Source organism: Bubalus bubalis, chromosome 9 (assembly GCF_019923935.1).
Source record: "Bubalus bubalis isolate 160015118507 breed Murrah chromosome 9, NDDB_SH_1, whole genome shotgun sequence".
Lineage (NCBI taxonomy): Eukaryota > Metazoa > Chordata > Mammalia > Artiodactyla > Bovidae > Bubalus > Bubalus bubalis.
Window position 1 is genome coordinate 48,383,767 of NC_059165.1, and position 12,570 is coordinate 48,396,336.

Genomic DNA, 12,570 nt, shown 5'->3' on the forward strand with positions numbered 1-12,570 from the left:
ACCCTCTTTGCTCACTTAATTGGTTCAAAGCCTGTGGCATGAGTAACTGTGCAGCAATTTGGCATGTGGTGAGAAGGCAGCAGCGGTATGACTGCCCAGCGAGGGCTCACTTGCAGTAACCAGGCTCTAGGTGCAATCCTCACACAGAAACAGAGCTCAGATGGGGCCACAGCACTTCTGATGTCCTGGCAAACACACCCAGTGGGACTTGCTTAACCCCTGCATCCTCATGCCAGGCTTCTCCACGGGTGCCTGATTGGTCACGTGGATTCCATGCTCTCTGAGCACCCTACCTATGTGGGCAGAGTAATTCCCACCCCTGCTTCAGGAAGAGTAAAATCCAGGGTGGTCTGGCTTCTGCTTGCCTGGCCACCTCACCTCACACATCTCTCCTCTTCACCTAACTTCTACTTGCTCTCCTGTGGTGGTCCTGCCTCAGGCCCTTTGCACTGGCTGTTTTCCCATATCCTCACTTGGCTACCTCTTCTTTTCTGTGGATCAGCTTATATGGATGACTGGATGGACTGCATGACATCAGGCAAGTCCTAGTCTTGGTCTGAATCTCCACTTCCTCATCTGATAAACGGGTAGATGGATTCAAGATCTATGTTCCTCTCTAAAACACATGTCTGAGGACTATGTTAGTCATCTAATGAGGCCAAAGAAATTTTTGGAGGAATTACAGGGCACTGGATCCTAGGGGCTAGGTAGATAGTGGTGAAAAAAGAAGATAGAAATCCTGCCCTAAAGGGCTATACGTGCTAGTGGAAGGAGATTGACAGACAATCCCTGTGGTTCAGCTGGTAAAGAATCAGCCTCCAATGTGGGAGACCTGGGTTCAATCCCTGGTATCCACTCCAGTATTCTGGCCTGGAGAATTCCATGTCCATGGGGTCGCAAAGAGTTGGACATGACCAAACAATAAACATAGAAACAGATAAATAAGATAATCTCATTTATTATATAATTTCATTTACTAATAATTTCAGTAAATGCTGTGACAATAAAAATAAATGAATGAGATAGAGAATGAGTAACAGCAGGCAGGTTTTGGTTAAAGCAGTCAAGGAGGGCCTCTTTGAGACCTAGACAATAGTGAGCTGGGGCAATCATTCCAAGAAGAAGCAGTAATTGCGGGGACCCAAAGAAAGGAAAGCCGAGAAGGCAATGGCACCCCACTCCAGTACCCTTGCCTAGAACATCCCATGGATGGAGGAGCCTGGTAGGCTGCAGTCCATGGGGTCGCTAAGAGTCAGACACGACTGAGCGACTTCACTTTCACTTTTCACTTTCATGCATTGGAGAAGGAAATGGCAACCCACTCCAGTGCTTTTGCCTGGAGAATCCCAGGGACGGGGGAGCCTGGTTGGCTGCCGTCTATGGGGTCGCACAGAGTTGGACATGACTGAAGCGACTTAGCAGCAGCAGCAAAGAAAGGAAAGAGGTGTCATCTTCTAGAAACAGAAAGAGAGGGAAGATGACCAGTGGGCAAGAGACAGAGAATGAAGGTTTTGTCTAGGGGCCATGATACCTCTGTACGTTTCATGTTAGGGCCCATGGGATGTCCACGGAGGGTTTTAGGAGAACAGTGATTTACATCTTAGAGCAAATCATTCTGGCTGTTCCTCTGAGAACAGACTACAGCGAGACAAGAGTGGAGGCAGGGGAGTAGCTATCCAGGGAATAAAAGGCAACACCAGTATCTGGGTCAAAGGCAGAGAAGCTGGTCAAATTCAGGGCATGTTTTAGAGGTAGAGCTGGGAGCACTCACTGATGGATTGGACATGCTCGTGAGAGAGGGAGAGGCATGTGGGAAACAGTTGATACACGTCTGATGAATAACAAACATGGCTCTGTGATCCCTCCAGGAGGCTAGTTTGCCAAAGAGCTCAGCATCGGTGCTGAGGCACATCTGCAACGATGACAGAGTGATCTTTGTATTTCCCATCTGTCATTGTCCCGGAGGGTGGAAACCATGTGGGTTTTGTTGCTTTACCCCTGATGCCTAGGACAATGCCAGGCACAGAATGGCACTTATAATAGTTACAAATAGTCCCTGGAGCTTGTACCTCCCCAGGGACTTCACAGGGAGACTGAGCCAAGAAGGCATTTCTGGGCTCACCAGCCACACGCAACCTCATGGTCCTACTGGTTCCTTGATGAACCAATCTCAGCAGGTGAGGCAACCCTGCTATGTCCTCACTGCCAAACCCAGATCACCCAGATCCCGCTTTCGGTCCCAGGCTCCCAATTCTGAAGCAGTCTGCCTACTCTCCCAGCTCAAAAGCATGCCCATTGCTTAAAATTTACCAGTAGTCTGGACCCCCAACTTCTTCTTCCCCTGTGGGTCACACACACACTCACAGAGGCTTTTGAGAGACTCGGGAGTCTGCTTCATACTAAGGGTGGAATTTCAACTATATGGGGGAAATGTTAGGGGCTGGGGTTCTTTGGAGATGGGGTGGCCTGTATTAATCCATGCTTCTTTTGCCTGAGGAGCACCCCACTTTGTCTACCACTGCGGCTGGTACAGGAAAAACAGATGTCTTTTTCTGAAGGTCCCTTCAAGCTACCTGCATACGGGGAGAGGGCTGCCCCAGAAACTTCCCAGGAAAGAAACTCCAACCCTACCTTTCTTGGCTCAGCCTGACTCTGCAGGCTTCGCCCTGTTCCAGGGCTAATAAGAAAGACTGCCCCAAGGCACTGGGGCTTTGTATTAAATTTTTAATAGCCACAGTGGGTTTGATCCTACACTCCTGTGAGAATTAGTCACTGCAGGTTCAAGTGAGGAATTTATGGACAGGCCTCAACAATCTGTTTCTAATTTGGGGATGGAAATTCTTTGATTCAAGAATCCCAGGAGGGGATATGGTATAGCTGAGGAGGCCTAGGTTCCAACTGTTCAACAAATTTTTTAAAATCTTTGTGCCTGGCACTATGCTACTCCAAACTCCTGCTGTGACTCTGAAGCTGTGTGACCTTGGGCAAGTTCCTCCCCATCTCGGGGCCTTAGCCTCCTGACTTGCACACGATAGAGTGGGACTCTTTCTAACTCTGACGCCCTGCATCTGGATCTGTGAAGGACAAATGACATCTCCAACTGCAGCTGTTCCCCGGGAGGCCTCCCTTATGGAAAGTTAGCTTTGGAGGCAGAGAAACTGCTGGGTGCCCAAGCATGCCCTGCCCTGTAACCCTGCTTGCCCTCCTGCTGTTTGGGAAGGCACTGAAAGGGTTAAAGTTGGCTCAGTCAGGCAGAGAGAGACTCAATCCCCTCCCTCTTCAGGTCCACTCCCCTTTTTGTTCTCAGGGATTTGCTCAGCTTGCTGAGGTTAGGTAAGCCTGCTTGCTGGGCCAGGAGCCATGCCCCTCTGCCTCTCTGCTGTGAGAGTGCTGAACTGCTGAACTGTAGCAACTTGCCCTCGCTCTTCCCCCAGGCAAGAAATCTGAAGCTGTGGCAAGGGGTGGAGAAATCTTGGAACCTGAGACAGTGATTCTACCTGCAGCCAGAAGTGGCTCTGGAGATTATGGAGTCCAACTAACTCCTTTTCAGATGGGGAAACTGAGGCCCAGAGAGGGGACTTTTCTAGGTCCAGAGAGTCAGTTCAGTTCAGTTCAGTCGCTCAGTCGTGTTCAGGCCAACTGACACCATCACCAACTCCCGGAGCTTACTCAAATTCATGTCCAATGAGTCAGTGATGCCATCCAACCATCTCAAACTCTGTTATCCCCTTCTCCTCCTGCCTTCAATCTTTCCCAGCATTAGGGTCTTTTCAAGTGAGTCAGTTCTTCGCATCAGGTGGCCAAATTATTGGAGTTTCAGCTTCTGCATCAGTTCTTCCAATGAATATTCAGGACTGATTTCCTTCAGGATGGACTGGTTTGATCTCCTTGTAGTCCAAGGGACTCTCAAGAGTCTTCTCCAACACCACAGTTCAAGAGCATCAATTCTTCGGTGCTCAGCTTTCTTTATAGTCCAACTCTCACATCCATACATGACTACTGGAAAAGCCATAGCTTTGACTAGATGGACCTTTGTTGGCAAAGTAATGTCTCTGCTTTTGAATATGCTGTCTAGGTTGGTTGTAACTTTTCTTCCAAGAAGCATAGACTCAAATGCAGGTTTCCAGATTCCCAGGCCAAAACTTTCCTCCTGGGCTGATTTCTGGAGTTGGGTGAAAGTCTTTGGGGTTGAAGCTGTCATGAATAGGTCATGTTGGGGTGGGGGACATGAAGAAGGAAAGCAGAGGAAGCATGATTTCAGATGTCTTGAAAGCAAGAAAAAGGGCCTCTGTTAATGCTTCTTCAAACTGCCTTCTTCATTTTCTTCTTCCTTTTAAAAATTTATTTGGCTGTGCCGGGTCTTAGTAGTGGCATATGGGATCTTTAGTTGTAGCCTGTGGGCTTTTAGGGCATGAGGGATCTAGTTCCCTGACTAGGGATTGAACCCAGGCCTCCTGCATTGGGAGTGAGAAGTCTTAACCACTGGGCCACCAGGGAAGTCCTGGAGCTGCCTTCTTGACATTCATCCCTGCCCTTACCAAGGACCCCAAATATCTACCCCTCCAATCCTCAGATTGCAGTAGCCTGGTCTGTTTTTACTGAGAAGCCAGTTTGGACAGAGGTTCCTTTGTTTATGGCCCAGTTTTGTAAATAGACCCTTACCTCAAGCCCCAACTTCTCTTTTTATTAGTTGTGTGATCCTGGGCATGTTGTTTCACTCTTCTGATCCTGAGCTACCTGTCTGGAAAATGTTGGTGCTAATAGTCCTTTCTTCAAAGTGCTGATGAGAGATGAACAAGATAATGCAGGGCTGGGCATAAAATAAGTGCTGGAGAAATCACAGTGGTTACCATCACTCCTCAGCTCCCTCTTCTTCCTCTTCAGTAGAATGGACCTATTTCTTCTGGTCCTGCCCTCCTCACAGGAATGTGAAACTCTAATAAGACAACAGAGATAAAGGAGCTTTATAAGAATGATATGAGAGTCTTTCCTGGTGGTCCAGTGGCTAAGACTCTTGTTCCCAATGCAGGAGGCTCAGGTTCAACCCCTGGTCAGGGAATTACATCCCATGTGCCATAACTAAAAGACTTTTCATACTGCAATGAAGACCCAGCTCAACCAAATAAATAAATATATATTTAAAAAAAAAAAGAATGATATGGAACCAGTGGTCTTTCTTGGTGATCCCACTGGCACGTTTGTCCCATGACTCTGTGCCTTTGGACAATCCCTGGTTGACTAGTTGTTGGTTGGTTCAGGATGTGGTGTAGGGGAAATACCAGGAATTCAGATGCACTGGGATGCATTCTAAGCACCCATGAGCTAAATGGCTCTCCTAGATGTTTACAACTCACTGTAAAATGGGACCAGAATCCCTGCTGTTCCAAATTCATAGGTCTATGGTAAAACTGCAAAGCGCTATGCCTGTTTTGTATTCATCCCCCTCTTCCTCTGGTTCCACATCTCATTTTCATGACGGGGTCCAGTCCACCTAACCTTCAGTTTTAACCAGAGCTTTGGGGGCAGCTGACTGAACCTAACACTCTAGAGTTGGGGCTGAGAATTTGGTCTTGCCAATCAGAGCCCTGAATTCCCTGTAGTCACCACGACTAGTTCGAGGATGGGCCTGTGACCTAGTCATAGCCAACCAATTTTCATCCTGTAACTTTGACTTGTAGTAACAGGGAGAAATGACTCACTCTCTTTTCTGCCAGACAAGAGTGGAGGGAAATAAGAGCTTGGAGCTCTCAGACACTATCAGGTGAAGAGAACTCAGCTGATTATTAAGCAAATGCAAAGAAAAACAGACAAAAAGTAGAGAAGGGCAGTCTTTTGCCAATGCTGTTTGTGCATTTGGCCCAGGCTTACCACTCACCTAGAGCCAGACAACCTGGAATGTGAACTCAAGTGGGCCTTAGGAAGCATCACTATGAACAAAGCTAGGGGAGGTAATGGAATTCCAGTTGAGCTATTCCAAATCCTGAAAGATGATGCTGTGAAAGTGCAGCACTCAATATGCCAGCAAATTTGGAAAACTCAGCAGTGGCCACAGGACTGGAAAAGGTCAGTTTTCATTCCAATCCCAAAGAAAGGCAATGCCAAACAATGCTCAAACTACCGCACAATTGCACTCACTTCACACGCTAGTAAAGTGATGCTTAAAATTCTCCAAGCCAGGCTTCAGCAGTACATGAACCATGAACTTCCAGATGTTCAACCTGGATTTAGAAAAGGCAGAGGAACCAGAGATCAAATTGCCAACATCCGCTGGATCATGGAAAAAGCAAGAGAGTTCCAGAAAAACATCTATTTCTGCTTTATTGACTATGCCAAAGCCTTTGACTTTATGGATCACAATAAACTGTGGAAAATTCTGAAAGAGATGGGAATACCAGACCACCTGACCTGCCTCTTGAGAAACCTGTATGCAGGTCAGGAAGCAACAGTTAGAACTGGACATGGAACAACAGATTGGTTCCAAATAGGAAAAGGAGTATGTCAAGGCTGTACATTGTTACCCTGCGTATTTAACTTACATGCAGAGTACATCATGAGAAACACTGGGCTGGAAGAAGCACAAGCTGGAATCAAGATTGCTGGGAGAAATATCAACAACCTCATATATGCAGATGACACCACCCTTATGGCAGAAAGTGAAGAGGAACTAAAGAGCCTTTTGATGAAAGTGAAAGGGGAGAGTGGAAAAGTTGGCTTAAAGCTCAACATTCAGAAAACGAAGATCATGGCATTCGGTCCCATCACTTCATGGAAAATAGATGGGGAAACAGTGGCTGACTTTATTTTTCTGGGCTCCAAAATCACTGCAGATGGTGATTGCAGCAATGAAATCAAAAGACGCTTACCCCTTGGAAGGAAAGTTATGACCAACCTAGATAGCATATTCAAAAGCAGAGACATTACTTTGTTAACAAAGGTCTGTCTAGTCAAGGCTATGGTTTTTCCAATGGTCATGTATGGATGTGAGAGTTGAACTGTGAAGAAAGCTGAGTGCCGAAGAATTGATGTTTTTGAACTGTGGTGTTGGAGAAGACTCTTGAGAGTCACTTGGACTACAAGGAGATCCAACCAGTCCATCCTAAAGGAGATCAGTCCTGGGTGTTCATTGGAACGACTGATGTTGAAGCTGAAACTCCAATACTTTGGCCACCTGATGCGAAGAGCTGACTCATTTGAAGAGACCCTGATTCTGGGAAAGATTGAGGGCAGGAGAAGGGGACGACAGAGGATGAGATGGTTGGATGGCATCACCAACTCAATGGACATGGGTTTGGGTGGACTCCAGGAGTTGGTGGTGGACAGGGAGGCCTGGTGTGCTGCAGTTCATGGGGTCACAACAAGTCGGACACGACTGAGCAACTGAGCTGAACTGAACTGAACTACCTAAAGTCAAGTTATTCCTGGACTTCTCAGGAATATGAGTCAATTCATTTCTTTTATTCTTTGCCTTCTTTCTTCCCATTAATTTTTCTATCCATTTATTTGTTTTTCCTTAAGCCAATCTCATTTTGGTTTCTGCCATTTGTAATCAAAGTTTCCTAAGTGAGACTAAATAAAGAATGATGATAGTTATTGGGATAAACAATGTTAGCTGCTGACCTGGTATCTATTTTTCCCTCTTTATCACTAACAGAACCCTGGATGGAGGACGGAAATAAGGAGAGATGGCATAGTAAGTCCCAAGAGAGATGTGACATTTCGTCTAAGCTAATCATGACACCCATGTTTCATATTTTTCAGAATCCTTTGTACTGATAACAGTCATGTAACCCAGTTCTAGACCATGGAACAAGGAAAAATCTGGGAAAGCAAACACATGGGAAAACAGACATAGCCAGCATCATTCTGTCTCTCTCTTTCTGCCTTGAAAGAGGACGTAATGACTGGAATTGCAGCATCCACATTGTGGCCATGAAGCAGAGACCAAAAAAAGCTGCAGTGACACCAGTCCTAACATCACTGAGTCACTAAGGGCAACAGCTGTCTACCTGTCTTTCTCTTGTAGTAAAGACAAACACCCATTTGTTTAGGATAACATTAATTGAATTTCTGTTATTTGCACCTCAAAGCATTCTTTAGGGATGAATCATCTTAGTCATGAAGAACTCGAGTAGCTACCCAGCAATATCACTGGCCCATAATTCAGACAGGAATCCTAGAATAAAACAAGGACTTCCCTGGTGGCACAGTGGATAAGAACGTGCCTCCAATGCAGGGGACATGGGTTCAATCCTTGGTCGGGGAAGATCCCACATGCAGCAGAGTAACTAAGCCCATACATCACACCCTCTGAGCCTGAGTGCCACAACTACTGAAGCTCGGGGGACCTAGAGCCCACACGCTGCAACAGGAGAAGCCCCTGCTCTCTGCAACTGGAGAAAGCCTTCACAGAAGCAATGAAGACCACAAAGAAATAAATTTTTTTAAAAATAGTAAAATAAATAACACTTGTTGAGTAGCAGCTATTGCGAAGAAGTGTGTAAAGTGCCTTCGTTGCATACAACTTTATGTTTAGTTGCCATAACCTTACAAAGCAGATAGTATTGCTCATCCCATTTTATAGATCAGAGTGATAAAAAGATCTTTTTAGGCTCACATGGCTAATAAGTGCTGGAAAAAAGGCTTCTGAGTAGTCATGGTAGTATTAATTCTACCATGTATTTTATTCATAGGCGAGACCCTTGCTTAGTAAATACATGTACTCATTGTCTACACAATGTACATATGCAGTTATCTAACAAATTCACTATTATAAATAGAACAAATGTAAAGTAAGTGATAGCTGACACTCTGCCAGTGAACAAGGAAAAAATATGGAAAAAAAAAAAAAGCCTGGCTCTTGCAGTGCAGGGGCAAATAGCCTAACATACCTTCACAGCCCTTAAGGACATTTCTGCATTAACACTCAATTTAATCATTAATGTTTTATAATGGCCCTGAGTCATCAAACAAAGATGAAGTCACGCTTAGCCTCTTGTTTGGGAAGGCAGGGAAGCAGTAATACACCTAGGGAAGGTTCCCACCTGAAATGCTTAACAGAAGGTTTTAGAACATTAATCAGCAATACCTTTCCCCTTACCCTTCCCCAGCTGTCTCTGGAAAAATCAACTCACAGAATGCTTCCACCCCCAGGGGCCTAGAGGCCAATGTAGTAGAGGACTGCATTTTTCATCACCGTTTTCCCAAGATGTTCCCTTCCCAAGCCTATAAATGTCAACCAGCAGGTTTCTAGCAAAGGGGATCTTAATTACTATTCCTGGGGGATACCAATGGGCACTCAGAGCCAAGAACATAGCAACAGCGTGAAGACTTGAAGAGCAGGACTTGGTTGGGAGCTCTGCTCATAGCCTGAGTTGAGATCAGGGGAACAAGTGGGAGAAGGATCTGAGAGAGGCAATTAAATCAATTCAATGTCAGGATGGACAGGAGTCACTGAGCAAAGGGCTTGAAGGCAAAAATGACATAATGATGGACTTCCCTGGTGGTCTAATAGTCAAGACTCTGTGCTTCCCCTGCTGCACAGCCACACACACACACACACACACGCACCCCAAAAGAATCAAGCAAAAAAACCACCACACCATGCTGAGACTAGATGTGGCCTCTGATGTCCGTAAATCCAACATGCTCTTTTAACAGATAGGAAAACTGAGGCTCAGAGACAGAAAGGGATTTACTCAAGGTCACACAGCAAGGTAACAACAGAGCTCAGAGCTTTGTTTCCTGACTTTTGACCAGGGCGGAAGGGTACACTGGACAAAAGTTTGAGGGTTGGAGAGATTAGCTGACACTTGTGTCCTGAGCCATGAAAGAAATATACCTGCCTGAAGTTTCTCCCACATCCTGGGCCCCCTCTTTGGGACTTCTGGAGCTTCTCAGAGAGCGGGACCAGGTGGGGGCCCCTCTGAGATATTAATTCAACAAATATATATTGTATCTATTATATTCTCACAACAATGATGAAAATAGGAAGCAGTGTCAGTACTCAAGAGGCAGTGGTTGAGACTACAGGTTCAGAAATCATAAGGCAGGAGCCAAGCTGGGGGTCTCTTGTTTGCTGCCCCAAGACAGGTTACAGAGGGAAAGACAGACAGGTAGACCCACACAACAGAGCCACACAGGCATAGGCAACATGACTTACGTATTCAAACACAGACGTAGACACTGAATACACAGACACACAACCACACAGATGGATGTATAGACAGGTGTGCCCAGAGACATACACACAGCTGTCACATGCAGACACATGCACGCATGCACACACACACACACACAGCCTTCTCATTTCCCCCATAAGCAAATTGCAGAATCAGCAACTCTGGAGATTGTAACTACATATTTTCCCGGAAAAACAGACTTCTTTAATGCTGCCTGACCCAAGACCAGGGCTGCCTGATCCCACCCCCCACACAGCCCCCACTCCACCCGCCTTGCTGCCAGGTGTTTCTGAGTAGAGGCCAGAAACCAGGATGTGAGAGCACCTCCTGCCTGATTCACTCCTCTTGGCCCCAGAACTTCCTCTTCCCTGCTCAGAGCAGCTTCCCAGGACTCTCAGCAGCTTGAACTCTGCCCCTGACTCATCCTACATCAGCACAGTTCGCAGGCCTGTGGTTTGCACAAGTCAAGGCACAACCAAGGTGAGGATGGGGTGATTTGGGTGGGAGGTGGGGGTCATTATTAGGTGAGGGCCCAGGAGTAGGTAGGGGTGTGGGCTGTGTGTCTTGAAGGGAGTATAAGGAATATGTATCAATATCTCCTGGTGGAGAGAGCTGGCTAGTGAGGGTAGAGGGGGGACCTAGTGGTAGCCCCGGGCTTGTCTTCAGTTAGGATAATCCTCATGTTGGAGCTATCGGGCCCCATCCTGACCCATTCTGCCCATCCCCCAGCAGCATTCTCCCCTTGAGGCCAAGAGTCTGTGGAGTCAAGGGGACAGCTCACCCCAAGCCTGTGGCCTTCCCCATCACTTCCCTCTGCATCAGGCCTCTGCCAGTTGGCTTTCTCCAAGGGCTGGCAGTGCATCCCTAGGGCTGTCGAAGAGGGAGCAAGTTGGTGCTGTTTGCTGGGCAGGCGTTGGGGTGGTGTGGGTGGAGTTTTGGCTGAGAGGTGTCAGCACCTTTCTTGTGGAAAAGGAACAGGTAGGAAGGGAAGGCAGGTGGGCTAGAGCCACAGGGCCTGGCATTTGGACCCTTGCTTGTTGCCCCACACTATTAAGGGTGAACCTGAAATTGGTCACTCCTGGTTCAAGGAGGTCTCCCAGAAAGGGTACACCAGGTTGAATTTCTATTCTAAAGCAAGAAGCATGAAGCTGAATGTCAGAGAACCTGGGTTCTTGCCAAGTTCTGCCTAAGAGTTCTGCTGAATAGGATTGTAGTCTCTGGGGTCAGCAACTCTGGGAGTTTCTAGCTGGGTGACCCCATTCAAGATCCCCCTCTGAGCTTCAGTTTCCTTCTTCATTGCATGAAACCAGTAATTGTCTCTACCTCGTGATGATTAATTAGCTTGATCATCTGTGACACTCATAAGTCCCCTGCTTTCCCTGAGTCTCAGTTCTCTTTCAGGAAAGGGGGAGGGCTTGGTGATGCTAAATTCAATGATCTTTTTCAAAATTTTTTTTTTGTTTTTTAAATCTTTTGGCCATGCTACACAGCATGTGGGATTTTAGTTCCCTGACTAGGGTTCAAATCTGCACACCCTGCACTAAGAGTCTTAACCACTGGACCACCAGGGAAGTCCCTCAATGATCTTTAAAGTTCCTTCAGATGCTCTTAGTTCAGAATTAGGTCCCAGGGAGATGCCTCTCTGTGACCTGAATGCCCCACCAACAGAGCACAGCAAGCACACAGGACATTCTCCAGCACCAGCTCTCTGCTCTAACTGGTGGTTTGACCCTACAGATCCTTGCCAAAGGACCTGGGGAGAAAAGTGGTTCTCAGAGAATCATACTTCCCACCCCAGGGCCTTTGCACATGCTCGTCACTTGCTGGGAACACCTGTCACCTTTCATCTCTTGCCAGTTAACTTCCACTTAGGTTTCAAGTCTTAAATCAAATATCATGTTGTCAGAAAAGTTCAGACCCTCTTTTACAGGTCCTTCTTGTTCCTTGTATCTATTCCGACCTATAGTCATACATCTTTGTAGATGATGTTGGGTGTCACCTCCTCCAAGAGACCTTCCTTTCAATCCCACCAAGGTTCTGTGCCCTCCTGCTGGACATCCAAAGCACCCGGCACTTTGCATTTCACCTTTCATCTTGGAATTCTTTGTATTTCATCTTTGAGGGGTGGATAAAAATGATGGAGGCACCAGATCAAGACAGGCTCCCCTGCTGCATGTGCCTGTGGTGCTTCTTACTATCCCTTCACAAAATGCACTGCACCTGTCCAACTTGTCATGACTTATTCGATGTCTGTCTTCTCTCACCAGAGCAGGGACTTCCTGAGGCAGGAACCTACTTGCCTTCTGCACAGCTGTATCCCTAGCATATAGGACAGTGCTTAGCACATTGAAAGGCTACAAAGTCATAGAATTTAGACTGACAAGATTTTCCC